This window comes from Saimiri boliviensis, chromosome 5, assembly GCF_048565385.1.
Source record: "Saimiri boliviensis isolate mSaiBol1 chromosome 5, mSaiBol1.pri, whole genome shotgun sequence".
Taxonomy (NCBI): Eukaryota; Metazoa; Chordata; class Mammalia; order Primates; family Cebidae; genus Saimiri; species Saimiri boliviensis.
This window is the reverse complement of record NC_133453.1, coordinates 19,535,192-19,549,938: the sequence shown is the minus strand read 5'-3', so window position 1 is coordinate 19,549,938 and position 14,747 is coordinate 19,535,192.

Here is a 14,747-nt window from a genome sequence, read left to right as displayed (position 1 = left end):
GAACTTTTAAAGTTATTTCTATAATGATTTGCTTAATGCAAATCTCTGGCATCCCAGTGTAAATACAATGGGGGCAGAGAATGTGTCTGTTTTTATCTGGGCTGTACTCTCTAGGCCTAACACAGTGTAAGTCAATCATTATGTGTCAAATTAGTGAAAGTCTGTTCTAAATAAGCCCTATTTTAATTCTATTCCTTATTTTAAATAAATCTATTATTTTCATCATTAGCTAGTACGTAATGCAGAGAGGACAGTAAGACACAGAATAAGCGTATGGTTCAGACATACCTGAACTAATCTTACTAGCATTGACACTACCTAATGTGTGCCTTTAGACAATGTCTTGGATCACTGAAGCAGCCATAACAGAATAACAACAATAACAACAACAACAAAAACCCCATAGACTAAGTGGTTTATTAAAAACAGAAATCTATTTCTTACAGTCTGGAAGCTGGGAAGTCCAAAGTCAAGGCACCAGATGAGTTGATTTCTGGCAGGAGCCTGTTTTCTGACACATAAACACTGCCTTCTCACTCTGTCGTCACAGAATGAAAGGGTTTAGCTAGCTATCTAGAGGGTCACTATGTCATCACAGTGTGGAAGGATCTAGCTAGCTCTCTGGAGACGTTTTTATAACTTTCCTAATACAAATCATAAAGGGCTCACCCTCATGACTTATTCAACTCCCAAAGGCCCCATCTTTTAGCACGATCATCTTGGAGTTAGGATTTTAACATATGAATTTTGGAGAGATACAAACATTCAAGCCATAGCAAACCCTTTATTTGACTTTTCTAATCCTCGGTTGTTTTATTTATAAAATAGAAGAAAATATATTGTGTCTAATCCATAGGGTTATATGTTGTAGATTCAGTGAAATCAAGAATGCAAAGGACTTAACACAATATCTGGCTCAGGACAAGAACTCAATAACAGCCAATTAGGCTTATTGTCATTGTCCCTGAGCTCCAGAGTTAGGCAGTTAGCTATGCCAACTTAGTAGGTAAATAATCTCTCCCAAACATTGTCACTAAGTTCATGTGATTTATGACATAGCAAAATGACAAATTCTTTGTGCCCTTGACCTTTCACCCAAATTATCAAAACCAAAAGTATTGAGTCTGTACATACAAAGGGTTGACTGCAACTCATCTAGCTTCACAGGGTTACCTAGAACTTGATTGGAGATTGTATCTTAAGATACGTGATTCCAAATAAATATTTTGAGCACCTGGGTGAGAATTTTTTGTTGGGGTAGGGTGAATCATTTCTCTACAAGGAATCAATTGCACGTATTTCCCTTAATAAAGTTTAACTCTAGTATTTCAGAAATAAATATTTGATATAATTCTACATTAAAATAAATAAAAATGGACTGTTATTTTGCTATGGACATTTGCATTGCCTTTTTTTTTTTTCAGAAAATCATAAAAATGTCTCAGTAGAACCCAGTCTTATATTTTTGTGAGTCTGTGAGTTTTCTTTCGCATATTTTTAAAATGATTTTTCAGAAAATCATAAAAAATGTGTGTCAATAAACCCAGTCCTATGTTTTCGTGAGTCTGTGAGTTTTCTTTTGCACATGTTCTTGCTTACAAAGCAAGACCTAACCACAGCTGCTAATGCATTAAGGTTTATAGTAGTGGTTAAAATCAGAGACTGCGGATTCAGACTACTGAATCCCAGCTCTGCCACTCCCCACTTTCTAGCTCCATGGTCTTGAGCAAGTTTTTTTTTTTTTTTTTGAACTTGTGCCTCAATTCCTTTATCTGTAAAGTGGAGCTAATAGGGAGCCCATCTAGAAGATAGAAATGCTATGTGTAGGCTCTTACTATTTCATATGAGGAACGTCTTCTTCTTCTTCTTTTTGTAGACCAGATAATGAAGCTAGATTTACACATACAGCAATTATAATCAAGACCTAAACCCAGTTCTTGAACTCTGAAGCTCGCATTTATTTTTCCTTTCTTTTTTCTTTTTTTATTGTTCCTCAGTCTAAGGTGTGCGTTCTCACAGGGCACAAATTGAGACTTTGGGGGAATCAAAAATTCCTACTTATTATTACAATGGTTTGTGGTCTTCCAATGGGTCATTGTACCTAAACAAATATGAAGTATATATGTGGTATTAAAATTCCATGGACAGGAGGTGATTAGGGAAACATCTAAAAAGGCTGTTGAAGGGGACAGTCACGGAAACAGGTTGAGAGACGCTGCTCTAAGTGTAGAATGGGGTTATCTGTATCAGAGTCTTCTCCCATGCCAACTGAAAATGCTAATTCAAGGCCCACTCCTCTCAAGTCTACAGCTCTTCCCCTCACCTCTGTTAGAATTTCTAGGGCTGAGCCTAGGAATCTGCATGAACACCAGACTCCTCAGATGCCTCTTACCCAGGTTTAAGCTTGAGATCCCTTGGTCTGTTGGTGAACTTCTGAACTCCATGAGCTCCCAATGATACGTGGAATGGGCTATCCTTCTCACTGCCCCTGCTAGTTGCTCTTGCTCTTCCTCCAGCTGATGTCAGAATGAGAGCCACACACATGATACCATGATGAAATGACCATGAGCTTTAGCATTACCATTCAGTAAATGTGGAGGATTTCATCATCTTTAAAAGCGTAAAAGATGAGATACTGAGGAATGTGTATGGTGATGGGATTCACCCCTGGAATAGCAAAGGACAGACATAAACAACAATTGCTACTCTCTTTTCCCCATTTGTTCTGCACCCAGCTTGAGCTAAAACTGTTTGTTTGTTTGTTTTTTAAGACAGAATCATCTTACTCTGTTGCCCAGGCTAGAGTTGGTTGGGCAATCTAGGCTGACTTCAACCTCCATCTCCCAAGTTCAAGCAAATCTCGTGCCTCAGCCTTCCAAGTAGTAGCTGGGATTACAGTCATGCACCATGGTGCCGGGCAAATTTTTGTATTTTTTAGTCGAGACAGGGTTTTGCCATGTTGTTCATGGCCTCGAACCCCTGTCCTCAAGTGATCTTCTCATCTTGGCCTTCCAAAGTGCTGGGATCATGGGCATGAGTCACTGTGCTTGGCCCTAAAACTGTTTTCATATCCACATTTCAAACTGTTTATTTGAAACTGTTCACAAAAGTTGTAAACATATACTTCCATGAAAAAGAATATGGCCTATTTAAAAGAGGAGCACATATGTTGCAGGGCCAAGAGGTAAAATCTGGAGGAACCAGTGAGCAGTAACACGGAACAGGATGCCTTCTCTTATGGACAAGGTGGTTTGGTACAACTAGCCCAAGCTTGGGACCTGGGACACTGGGTCTAAGTCATAGCTGTGCCATAACCAGCTGGGGTTAGTTATGTTGGACCTCAGCTTCCTTACATGTGAAGGGAAGTAATTGCACTAGAGAGTTTCTAAAGTCCCAAATAAATCTAAATTCTGCGTCCTTTCAAATTAATCATTAAAGACTACCAGGCAAGTAAATTTCTGATGGAGAGAGGGAGATCAGAGCAATTAATCAAAGAGGAAAAATTTATTCCTTTTAGCAAGCTACCACATTATTTTGACTTTTTTTCTTCATTTGTGTTTTCTTAGATTTGGAGAACAGAGGAACAGAGGACTGCAGAGGCCACTGGGGCAATGGGAAGAAAAAGCTATCCCTCTTAATCACTGAATGCCAGGTGGGGCCCCAAGGGTGTAGCAAGGAGGGCTGGACACAGTGTTGGGCTAGAGGGCTGGAAGGGGCCAAATTTCAATCATATTTCACAGCTGTGCAAGTGCTATAAAGGCTTGGGTTTATTTTTTCTCCATCTGCTTTCTGAAGGGCTCAGAATGTTTTTCTAGTGACTGAACCCACTCTCAGCATCCCTGAGGCAACTGTCCATGTTTAAAATTATATATATATATATATATATATATATATATATATATATATATATGCATTTTTCAGGCCTATGTGTTAGGAAAAAACGTTGCTTCCCCTAGAGATCAGACGTATTTTCCCCTTATGTACAATACAAAATTATATAACTGATTATTCTTTCTTCCAGACTTTAACCACCGGGAAGATAGGAGCCATTATTACATCTGATATGGTTTGGCTGTGTCCCCACCCAAACCTCATCTTGAATTGTAGTTCCCATAATCCCCATAGTCATGGGAGGGACTTGGTGAAAGATAATTCAATCATGGGGGCGGTTACCTCCAAGCTGTTCTTGTGGTAGTGAATGAGTTCTTATAAGATCTGATGGTTTTATAAGGTGCTCTCCCTTACCACTTTGCTTTATACTTCTCCTTGCTACTGCCATGTGAAGAAGGATGTGTTTGCTTCCCTTTCCAAACATGATTGTAAGTTTCCTGAGGTCTCCTCAGCCATGCTGAACCGTGAATCAATTAAACCTCTTTCTTTATAAATCACCCTGTCTCAGGTATGTCTTTATTAACAGCATGAGGACAAACTAATACAATATCCCAACTTCAATAATGTAGGAACCTAGGCAGTGCACATCTGCATTCTGATTCTACCCTTACTGTCCTCTCACCACCCCTGCCCCACCCTTTGTCTGTGGCTGTGTCCTGAGTCACAGCACAGTCATCCTTCTATCTGCCAGCTGCAAAGAACACATAAAAGCTATTCACCTATAAACACTTTTGAGTATTGTTTGTTCTCTTGATTTTTTGCATAATCCATTTTCTATAGCTGCATCTTCCTGACACTTACAACTGCAATTGTCTACCGAATTCTGTTTCTTGCACTTCTCTTTGGTTTTAGTGATCCTTACGTTTCTCAGTGCAAGTTCACCAACCTCACTGGCCAGGTGGCAGTCAGCCCATGACCCCTTTCCAGAAGAGGTGAATTCAAAAATGTTTTAAGTATATTGTCCCCAATAATGATTTTTATCTGTCTGAGCTTTCTCATTTTATAACAAGTATTCTTGTTATATTATGTGCCACCAAAAATGTTTGGTGACATAAGATGAAATATAAACAGAATTTTAAAATATATTTCAACTTCTTCATGAAGGAAAATTTTAAACATATAAAAGTAAAATCTTCATATACCCAAATCCAGATTCAACAATTAGGAACTCACAGCCAATTTGTTTTATCTATACCCCAACCACTAAGCAGCATTCTCCTACTCCGTGTTATTTTTAAGTAAATCCCACTTATCATACAATTTACTTTGTAAATATTTTAGCACATACCTCTTTAGAAAAACTCCTTAAAAACAATTTTTTTTTACACAGGTAGTTAAAAATTACTGGCTCAAGGGAAAATTGTAGGCGAAGTTTTGGTTCAAGACTAACCAGTAATCCTAGTAACAAAAACACTGATCTCTTCCAGAGAAAAAGTTTCAGGGTGAATTCCTTGTTCACAAAACTGGAGAATAATGGGATTATACTAAGCAGTGATTAATAATATTTGAAGTCTGGTTTTGTAACAAACTAGAGAAAAGATACCTTACTCATTAGCCTCGAAATTTTTCCTCAAGGCACAATGAGACACCATGACACACTCACTAGAATGATTAACGTTGAAGAGATTGACAAATGCCGAGTGCTGATGAAGATATGCGACCATTAGACATCTCTTAGATCTCCTACGCAAATGTAAAGTGGTACAAACTACTTTGAAAATCTATTTGTCAGCTTCTTATCAAGTTAAACATAGATGTGTACTTCCAGATCAGCTTTTCTATTCTAATCCAAACCTATAAACAACTTAAATGCCTATCAACTAGAAACTATCCTCTCCTGGAATGTTACTTAGCAATTAAAGATCAGGAGCAAACCTCTGGTACAGGTTGAGTTACCATGTGATGGTTATTCCTGCATGTAAATTTGGAAAATTCATCAGACTATATACTAAAGATCTATGCAGTTTATAGATGGTCAAATATGCCTCAGTAAAAAAATTACCTTAAAGAGAAAACTGGCTTTTCTGGAAAGATGCACTGATCAAGTCTTAAGGTAGAAAGTGAAGCCTTGCCCTTTGCTCTCAGTCCATTCCCTGCCCCATGTGAGACGTTGGTGCCATGTGTCAAGGCTTAAGAAAGGAGAGCAAAAATGAGTTTGTGTCTTTTGTAGGGAGATGGATGAACCTGGAAACCATCATTCTCAGGAAACTGACACAAGAGCAGAAAATCAAACACCGCATGTTCTCACTCATAGGCGGGTGTTGAACAATGAGAACACATGGACACAGGGAGGGGAGCACTACACACTGGGGTCCGTTGGGGGGAAATGGGGGAGGGACGGGGGGTGGGGAGGTGGAAAGAGATAGCATGGGGAGAAATGACAGATACAGGTGAGGGGAAGGATGGCAGCAAACTACACTGCCATGTGTGTACCTATGCAACAATCTTGCATGTTCTTCACATGTACCCCAAAACCTAAAATGCAATTTAAAAAAAAGAAAAAAAAAAGAGTGAGCATCCTTGGGGGAGGTGGAAGAGAGGGAAACAGAAGAGAAAAGAAGATATGGAGCAAGAAGAGAGGGAGGGTTTTGGGCTAAAAATATACTCCCTTCCAAATACCTCTTAGAATGTTTAGTAAAATTAGATAAATAGAAAAAAATGTTGCTGTGGTTCTGTTATTGTTGGTGTAGAAACCATAGAGGAGACTAGATTTCACTTAGAGAAAAACATAATGAGGAAGAAAAACAGCCCAAGAGGAAAGCAGAATCCTAGGGGCAGAGCAGAGCATATGCAGAATCAGTGCAGGATTGTTTGTTTGTTTGTTGAGAGAAGGTCTTGCTCTGTCGCCCAGGCTGGAGTGGGGTGGCATGATCACGGCTCACTGCAGCCTCCACCTCTCAGGTTCAAGTAACCCTCCCACCTCAGTCTCCCACTTAGCTGGGACTACAGGTGCACATCACCATGCCTGGCTAATTTTCATATTTTTTGTGAAGATGGGGTTTTACCATGATGCCGAGGCTGGTCTCAAACTTCTGACCTCAAGCGATTCGGCTGCCTCAGCCTCCCAAAGTGCTGGGACCACAGACATGAGTCACCATGCCCAGTCTAGTCTGGGGTTTTGGACTTTTATGGGCAGTGCCATTGCTGGGTCCAAGCAATTTCAGGTGGAACTCTTGTAGTGTGGAGGTTTCCCAGAAGGGACATTAACAGAAGGTTAATACATAATGTATAATGCTTAATTGCACCTCATGTTTCTTATTTGTTTGAATCACACGTTTTTGTGGTCGTAAACTAAGATCTTCAAGGGTTTTGCTCAATTATTTTAATAAAGAGGTTTTTTTTTGGTGGGAATGAAGAATCATGATTGATGAGGATTATGCATACATTGTATTCTCTAAATTAATCCCTTGTCATAGCATCAAATATCTTAACCAAAGCTGAATTTCCCATAAGCAGGAAGTTTACATTAATTAATAACTAAGTGCCTAGAAAAACTGGGCATTTTCTATTAGCATCATAAATTCAAATCAATAAAGTAATAGTACATAAACTGCGAGACACCCCATCTTTAGACTATTTAGACTCTGTGACCCAAATAAGCATGAGTAAATAGGTATTCCATAGAGCAAGTACCTAAGCAATAGTGAGGAAACGGGCCTCCATAATTCATGGGGCCAAACCAAAGTGGATTTTACATGGATCTTAACTTCATATGCAGAGGATAGAATTTGAATTCCCTGTGATGTCTTTAAAATTGTCTCCCTTTTATTTCTCCTGATCTCCTTTCATTTCTGGTTTCTTATAATCTGGTCTCATGAGACTGCCTGGCTTGGTTCTGAATCTCCCACTTGAAGGCATTTGCACTCGTTTAATTAATTGACCCAATGAGTGCTGCTCAAAAAACAGAACGACCCTCACTTTCCTATTAGATAATTGCATAGTGCCACAATGACACTGTGGAGTTCATCATTTGCAAGATGATATATTAAGGGGTGGAAGCTCACAGTGGATGGTAACATATACTTTTATAACCCACTTATCTTTATATCACTCAATCACTTGAAAACACAAAAAACTGCAAAAAAAGGAAAAAAAAAAAAGTCTTTTCCTGACCATGGTTGCCATTCTGTGACCTGGTGGTTAGTTCCTCCTGTAAAGGAGTCATTTATGGCCATGAGTCCAGGAACTGACTGGAGTTTTATGTGTGAGAGAGCCTCCCAAGCCTTTCGTACTTGGATTTAGCATTACTGAAGGGCATATTAACATCAGTAAATCTCGGCGCCCGTGACTTCATGGCATCTCAATAAAACAGTGTAAAGGACTTTTTCAGAATGCAAGTAAAAACTGATCAGAGGCCATTAAAGGAAAATTCCACAGCCACCACTTTTTTATTGTATCTTAAGCTTTTTTCTTGGCATGTTAACTATGAACTCAATGAATGCATTTCAGATATTAGACAATTCTGTTCACACCAAAGAGTCTATTTTTACATAAAACTTAAATTGAAATCATCTTATGTTTAATAGAAGCAGACATATTTAAAACAAGAAGTGGTGGGAGCAGAAAACCTATAAAAATGGATTTTATATTTATAGGAAATAGAAGTAGTAGAAAGTTGTTTTTGAAGAAATTACCTAATTGATGGGATTCTGGGTGATTTTATTCACTTCTTTACACTTATCTGAATTGTCCAATTTTCCTCCAATGAATATTTTACTTTCATAATAAGAAACATGTCTAGGAGTAGACAAATCATTAAAGTTTATTTAATGAGCATAGAGCTGAAGTAATGGAGCGTACTGTATCAGTCAGCTCTCTCTTGCCCTCTGGTTAGGGGGAAACCCAATACAAAACTAAAATTCTAAAATACTCAGATACTGGCCAGCTATACATTCTCCTGGTGCCTCAGTTGCCTCATATGTAAAATGGGGAAAATGAGAGTAAACACCTGATAGGTGTGTGAGGATTAAATGATGCTGAATGAAAAGTATTTAGTACATGGCCTGGCATGTCATCAACAGCTACTGTAGGTCAGATATTATTAGTCATTCCACCAAATAGGCTAAGCTAAAGTCTGTTTATTCTTCCTGCTTTTGGCTTAGAAAACTTTCTATCTTGGGGTCAGTTTAGAGATAGGTAATCTCCTTGCTACTTTTCTTAGCTCACAATATCCTTTGCTTAGAGTTGTATAAATCTGCTCGATACAAAAACATATATATACACACACACACACACACACACACACACACACACACCTATGCACACTTAACACACACCTCTGAATAAAAGTTTGGTGATTTCGTGGTAGAAGTCTAAGCCTGGAAGGGGCCTGTTGGAGGGATGAAAGACAAGTTTACTAACCAGCAACCACAAGGGAGGCTGGCTAAGCTGTGTATGAACAGCAGCTGCCTCTGCACCAGGGGTGGACCTGAGGTCAGTGCAAGCCAGCGGGCAGGTAATAAGGAGGAAAAGCAGATTTGAGGTGGATGAGAGGAAAAACTGGGATCTTCATCTTTAACCTCAGAGATGTGCATGACCTACAGAAGAGGGTCAAGGCCTTCACCAGGGAGCTGCACACACATCTGACCCCAAACTCAAAGAAGCTGCATAACTAAGAAGAAAGGGCAGCTGTGAGCTCAGCTGCTGGCCTCAGCCAGCAAGCAAGACCACAGAGCAGCCACACAGACAAGCTCTTAAACAGCGCTTGACACTTACATCCACCTTCAGAGAGTGACAGCTGCCGCTTTACTTCTATCCTCCCAATTTTAGGCACGTTTCTCTTATGGCCCACCCTAACCCAGAACCATCCGGAAAGGAAGTTTGCTGGATACATGGCTCCCTTCTTGGATACGTGGTTTTAGATTTTGGCTAAACTGGCACTGTGCAAAACTACCTGGTGTGGTCTTCTGTTTAGGACCAGTTCCTTGTGGGCACAGTGCTAGTTCTGATCCAAGCTCAGCTGATTTCCAAACCTTTTGGATCTGAATTTAACCGGGAAGATAGAAAAGTGGCTTTTCTTCTTTTCAGGGGAATAACCTCAGACACACTGCAATCTACTCGAAATCTGTCATGTCTATCTGAAGTCTCTTAAAATCTCAGCAGAGAAGTTAAATGTACAGAGGGACTACTGAAGGGCAGCCAATCTACTCATTCCCCTATATGGGTGCTTCCCAAACAGAATCACCTGGAAATGATTGCTGTCCTCCCCTGACCCCTGCCCCCACCCCACAGCAGAGTTTCTGAGCTCTAGGTCTGGAGCAAGGACGAGTAATTTGCATTCCTAACAAGTCTCATGTGATGGAGAGGCTGCTGGAAGAGCTGCTGCTCTGAATAATAGTTAAGGAGCATGTTGGAATCACCTGAGCAACTTTCTAAAATTCAGAGGATGGTGCCCATGGCACATCATGGACTCAGCATCTTTATTTGGGGTGGAAAACCTAACAGTTTTGTAATTTTCACAGCATATTATTTCCAGCATTTTAATAAATGTTATTGAAAAAAGTGGTAGGGGCTGGAGTTTCGGGGACTTCTCTGATCAAATATGTGAAAAACAGAATTCAATAATATTAAGGTGGTTTCTATGCAGGACATATTTATAGGTGATACTTATTTAGCAGATGTTGGTGTCAGGTATCGTGCATGATGAATTAACCTAAATAGCAACCCTATGAAGAAAACACTATTATTTTTCTCACTTTGCAGATGAGGGCACTGTGGTATAGAGAGGTCTTAGTTGCACTTACATCTTGGTCTCTGTTGCGCTTACATCTAAGACCTTACAAGAGCCAAGTGATATATTTTGGCTGTGTCCCCAACCAAATTTCATCTTGAATTGTAGTTCCCATAATGTCCATGTGTTGTGGGAAGGATCCAGTGGGAGGTAATTGAATCATGGGGCAGTTACCTCCATGCTGTTCTTGTGAGAGTGAGTTCTCATGAGATCTGATGGTTTTATAAGGGGTTTTCCCCCTTTGACTAATTCTTCTCCTTCCTGCTGCCATTTGAAGAAGCATATGTCTGCTTCCCTTTCTGCCATGATTGTATATTTCCTGAGGCCTAACTAGCCATGCTGAACTGTGAGTCAATTAAATCTCCTTTCTTTATAAATTACCATCTTGGGTATGCCTTTATTAGCAGCGTAAGAACTAATGCACCAAGATAAAACCCAGCTACTTGGGCTCCATAGTCTGAGCTCTTGACCACAATGCTGTAGTGATTTACCCAAGTTCTTAGCAACATAATGGGTACAAAGGACCTCTCCAAGAATAATATGCAGCCTTTCCCAAACTTGTTTGCCTATAGACAGCCATTAGGTTATAGTATGAACTGCAAGGAAAACATAACCCCATGGAAATAATCATTGTGCTTGTTTTAAGAACATGTGATTTTTTACATCTCACTGTGTCTTGATTGTATGGCTCCCATTTGGTATCAGGAATAAATGTGATTTTTTAATACTGAGCAGCTAACTTGTTTTTGTTGTTGTTGTTGTTTTAATCTCAGGGACACCATGAGTCATGTAATTAATCCTGTTTTACTCCTGGATTTTGCTGCTGGCAAACAAGCATGTTATTATTTGCAACGATTAATACTAACCCTTTTTATATTAAACATCAAAATTTTCTAGTAAATGATCACAGTGACTGGGTAGGAGGTGAGGGTGGAGATAGAGAAGGTGGATAGAAATTTTGTCTCAAAAAAGCAAAATTTAAAAAAAGTTTATTTTCTTTTGTAACATACTTAGAAGCTACGCACTGACTGACCAGACAAAACTCAAATCATGTTGATTATTTATTTGAGTTTTTCTCCTCTGATAAAATTATATGATAACTTAGTACGACATCTTTCACATTTGACTTTCATTGTAAGATGTAGAAGGTCATTTCTGCAGAAATATTCAAGGGCTTCATTGATTTTCCCAAGGGCCTTTCTGATCCTTTGATATTTAAATCCTTTGCTTTTGAAGCATACCCCAGCGATGTCCTCCTCATCCATTTTCCCTTATTTAGTAGTTAACCACCCTAACTGTGCCAGATCCTCCTTTGCCACTGGCTTGTAATTCAAGCAGTTATCCAGTCTGACTTTCATCTCCTTCATGAAGCCTTGCATCTTTTTTAGGGTTAGCAATTTCACCATGCAACGTACCATGTTTGCATTGTACAGTTGCAATAGCCAGGAAGAGATTGATAGAGGACTCAACTGGTGAGAGTAGATGTTAGAGTTAAGCAAGGAGACCATTTTCAAAGTTAACATTCATTAGCAAATATTTCGTGATGACTTTCTTACACAACCTTTGCAACTTCTCAGTCTCCATTAATGAATTCAGATTATATCAACCCCCCCTTTGTAAAATTTCATGCTATGCATGTTTATGAATTGACTTCATCTATGTCTTTATTTATGACCCTACTCATATTCTCTTTGTTTTGTCTTTTTTGATTGATTCTAATTTATGCCATTTTGCTTCTTTCTATCTATCTATCTTTCTTTCTTTCTTTCTTCTGTTTTTCTGCATGTCTGTAAGCAAAAGCTTGGCACTTTTTGGAATGCATAAAAGTGGAATAAGAGGACTAAGTACATGAATTTTTACCTATTTTCTGTAATTTCCTTCTTCACACTGCTGTTTAGTGTCATAGTGTCCGAGGATTTTGACTGACAGCCTTCACATTTCATTGCCTTTGAACCATGACATATGAATCAGGCACTTTCAAGTTTTATGTTTCCAGTTGAGCCTCATGACACTTGGTTTAAAAGCATTTCTGAACTCCTATTTTTCAACTTCTGTTTTCCAAATATTTACATGGATCGTTCTGTTATTTAAATGCAAGACGGTCCAGCTGTCAGCAATTGGGACATTGATATAGAGAGGAAATGAAGTATAAAATGACTTGCTCTAGCTCTTTGTCCAAAAGGCAAGTGAGAAACATTTTCACAAATATATGTAATCCTCACAGCTAATTATGATTTTTCTCATTTCAATTTTAATTATTTTTTTTAATCCACACTTTCTTTTATCCCTCATGGCAGTTTCATTGTCATTAAAAGTACTGCTCTATTGTGTACATCCTCTATTCATATGCATGAGGTCAAGACCATTCAACCATGGTAATTGAGCGGTCTGATTGGCTGAATGTCCCACAGTGGTTTAGAGTGATACTGATGAACAAAAGGCACCAAAGCCTCTGCCATGATAGGAAGGATAATTATGTAGGATCTTAAATGGGGGCCCTAATCATTTGACAATGCCCATTGGACTTGCATAATATTAATACATTATCATCTCACTATGATTAAGTAGTATTTAATTATTCTTTTTTATGGGGATTATCCCCAATAAATATGTCTCAAATCTACCAACTTAGCACACCTGCTTTTCTGGATTTTCTAGAAAGGAATTATTATTTTTTTTTTATGTAGTACAAAATTCAGACATGAAAATATGTAAAATTATACTCACCGAATTGATAAGATATTTTCAGGAATATCCTGGTATATCATGATAATCTAAATTGGATATAGATTGTTTTGCTCCAGGATGGGTAAAATAAGACTACCTTTTGTCTTGTAATTCCTCTCTTTGAGTTCCAAGGAAGTTTCCTACTTGTACTTCTTCCACTACTCTCGAACCATGTAACCTCTGGCCTGACATTTACGCTCTCTGGATTTCTGATTTCTAATCTGTAAAATGAGGAAGGTAGGGAAAATGGCTTGGAAGCCATCATTCAGCTTGAGAATTCTGTAATCTCACAGAAATGTCTATTTTGCTTCATTACTGGGATTTTTGTCTTGCATGACAGTTTATACAATGGTCTTCCAAGTAAAGACTATATACCATAGAAAGTGTACAAAACCATTTCCTACAGGGTGAAAAGAACTCACTGGAACTTTATTTGTTTATATTTATTTTAAAATATCTTTAAAGACTTCCCATTGTATATTTTTGTTTCATATTGACTAAGATTTATGAGTACTTACTATGTGCCAGGCACCATTCTAAATGCTTCAAAGTTAGTAATATTATTTAATCTTTACAGCAACTCTGTGAAGTAGATACTCTTACCATATTCATTTTACTGATGAGAAAATTTGAGACATCAAAGTTATGGAAATTGCCCAAGATTATACAATGTTTTAATGGAGACAAACCCCAGTATGAGTTCAGCCTCTTAACTACTCAGTGTGCAATGCTTGTACAGTTATAGAACACAAAGTAAATAGATAATTACAATATAGGATGTGTATTGGACATACTCGAAAGTGATCCCCCATTCCCATGATCTCTGCCTCCTGATATGCATAGGTTTGTGCAATCCTGTCTGCTTGAGTATGAACAGGACCTGTGACTTCTTTTTAAGGAATAGAATAAGGCCAAGGTGATGGATTATCACTCACATGATTACCTTTGCTAATAGATTTTCTTTGACAGAACCTCTCCTCTGATGTCTTTGAAGAAGCAATCTGTAAACTGGCCATGGAGAGGTCCTCATGCCAGGGAGCTGTGGGCAGCACCTGGGAGGTGGGAGTGACTTCCAGCCAACAGCCAGGAAGAAACTGACACTCTCATTCATTCCGACAACCACAGAAACCTAAATCCTGCCAATAATTCCGTGAGTAAGAAAGTGTATTTCTTCCCATTCCAACCTCTAACAAGACACGAGTCCCAGCCTACACCTCAAATACTGCCTCACAGAGAACCTACCCAAACTACACCTCAACTCCTGACCCACAGACACTGTGAGACAGAAATAAGTGCTCTTTTAAGCCTTAAAGTTTGTGGCAATTTGTTATACTGCAGTAAAAATACAGGAGGTGGCTACCTATTGTTTTAGCTCCAAAAGGTGAACCATTTAAAAATA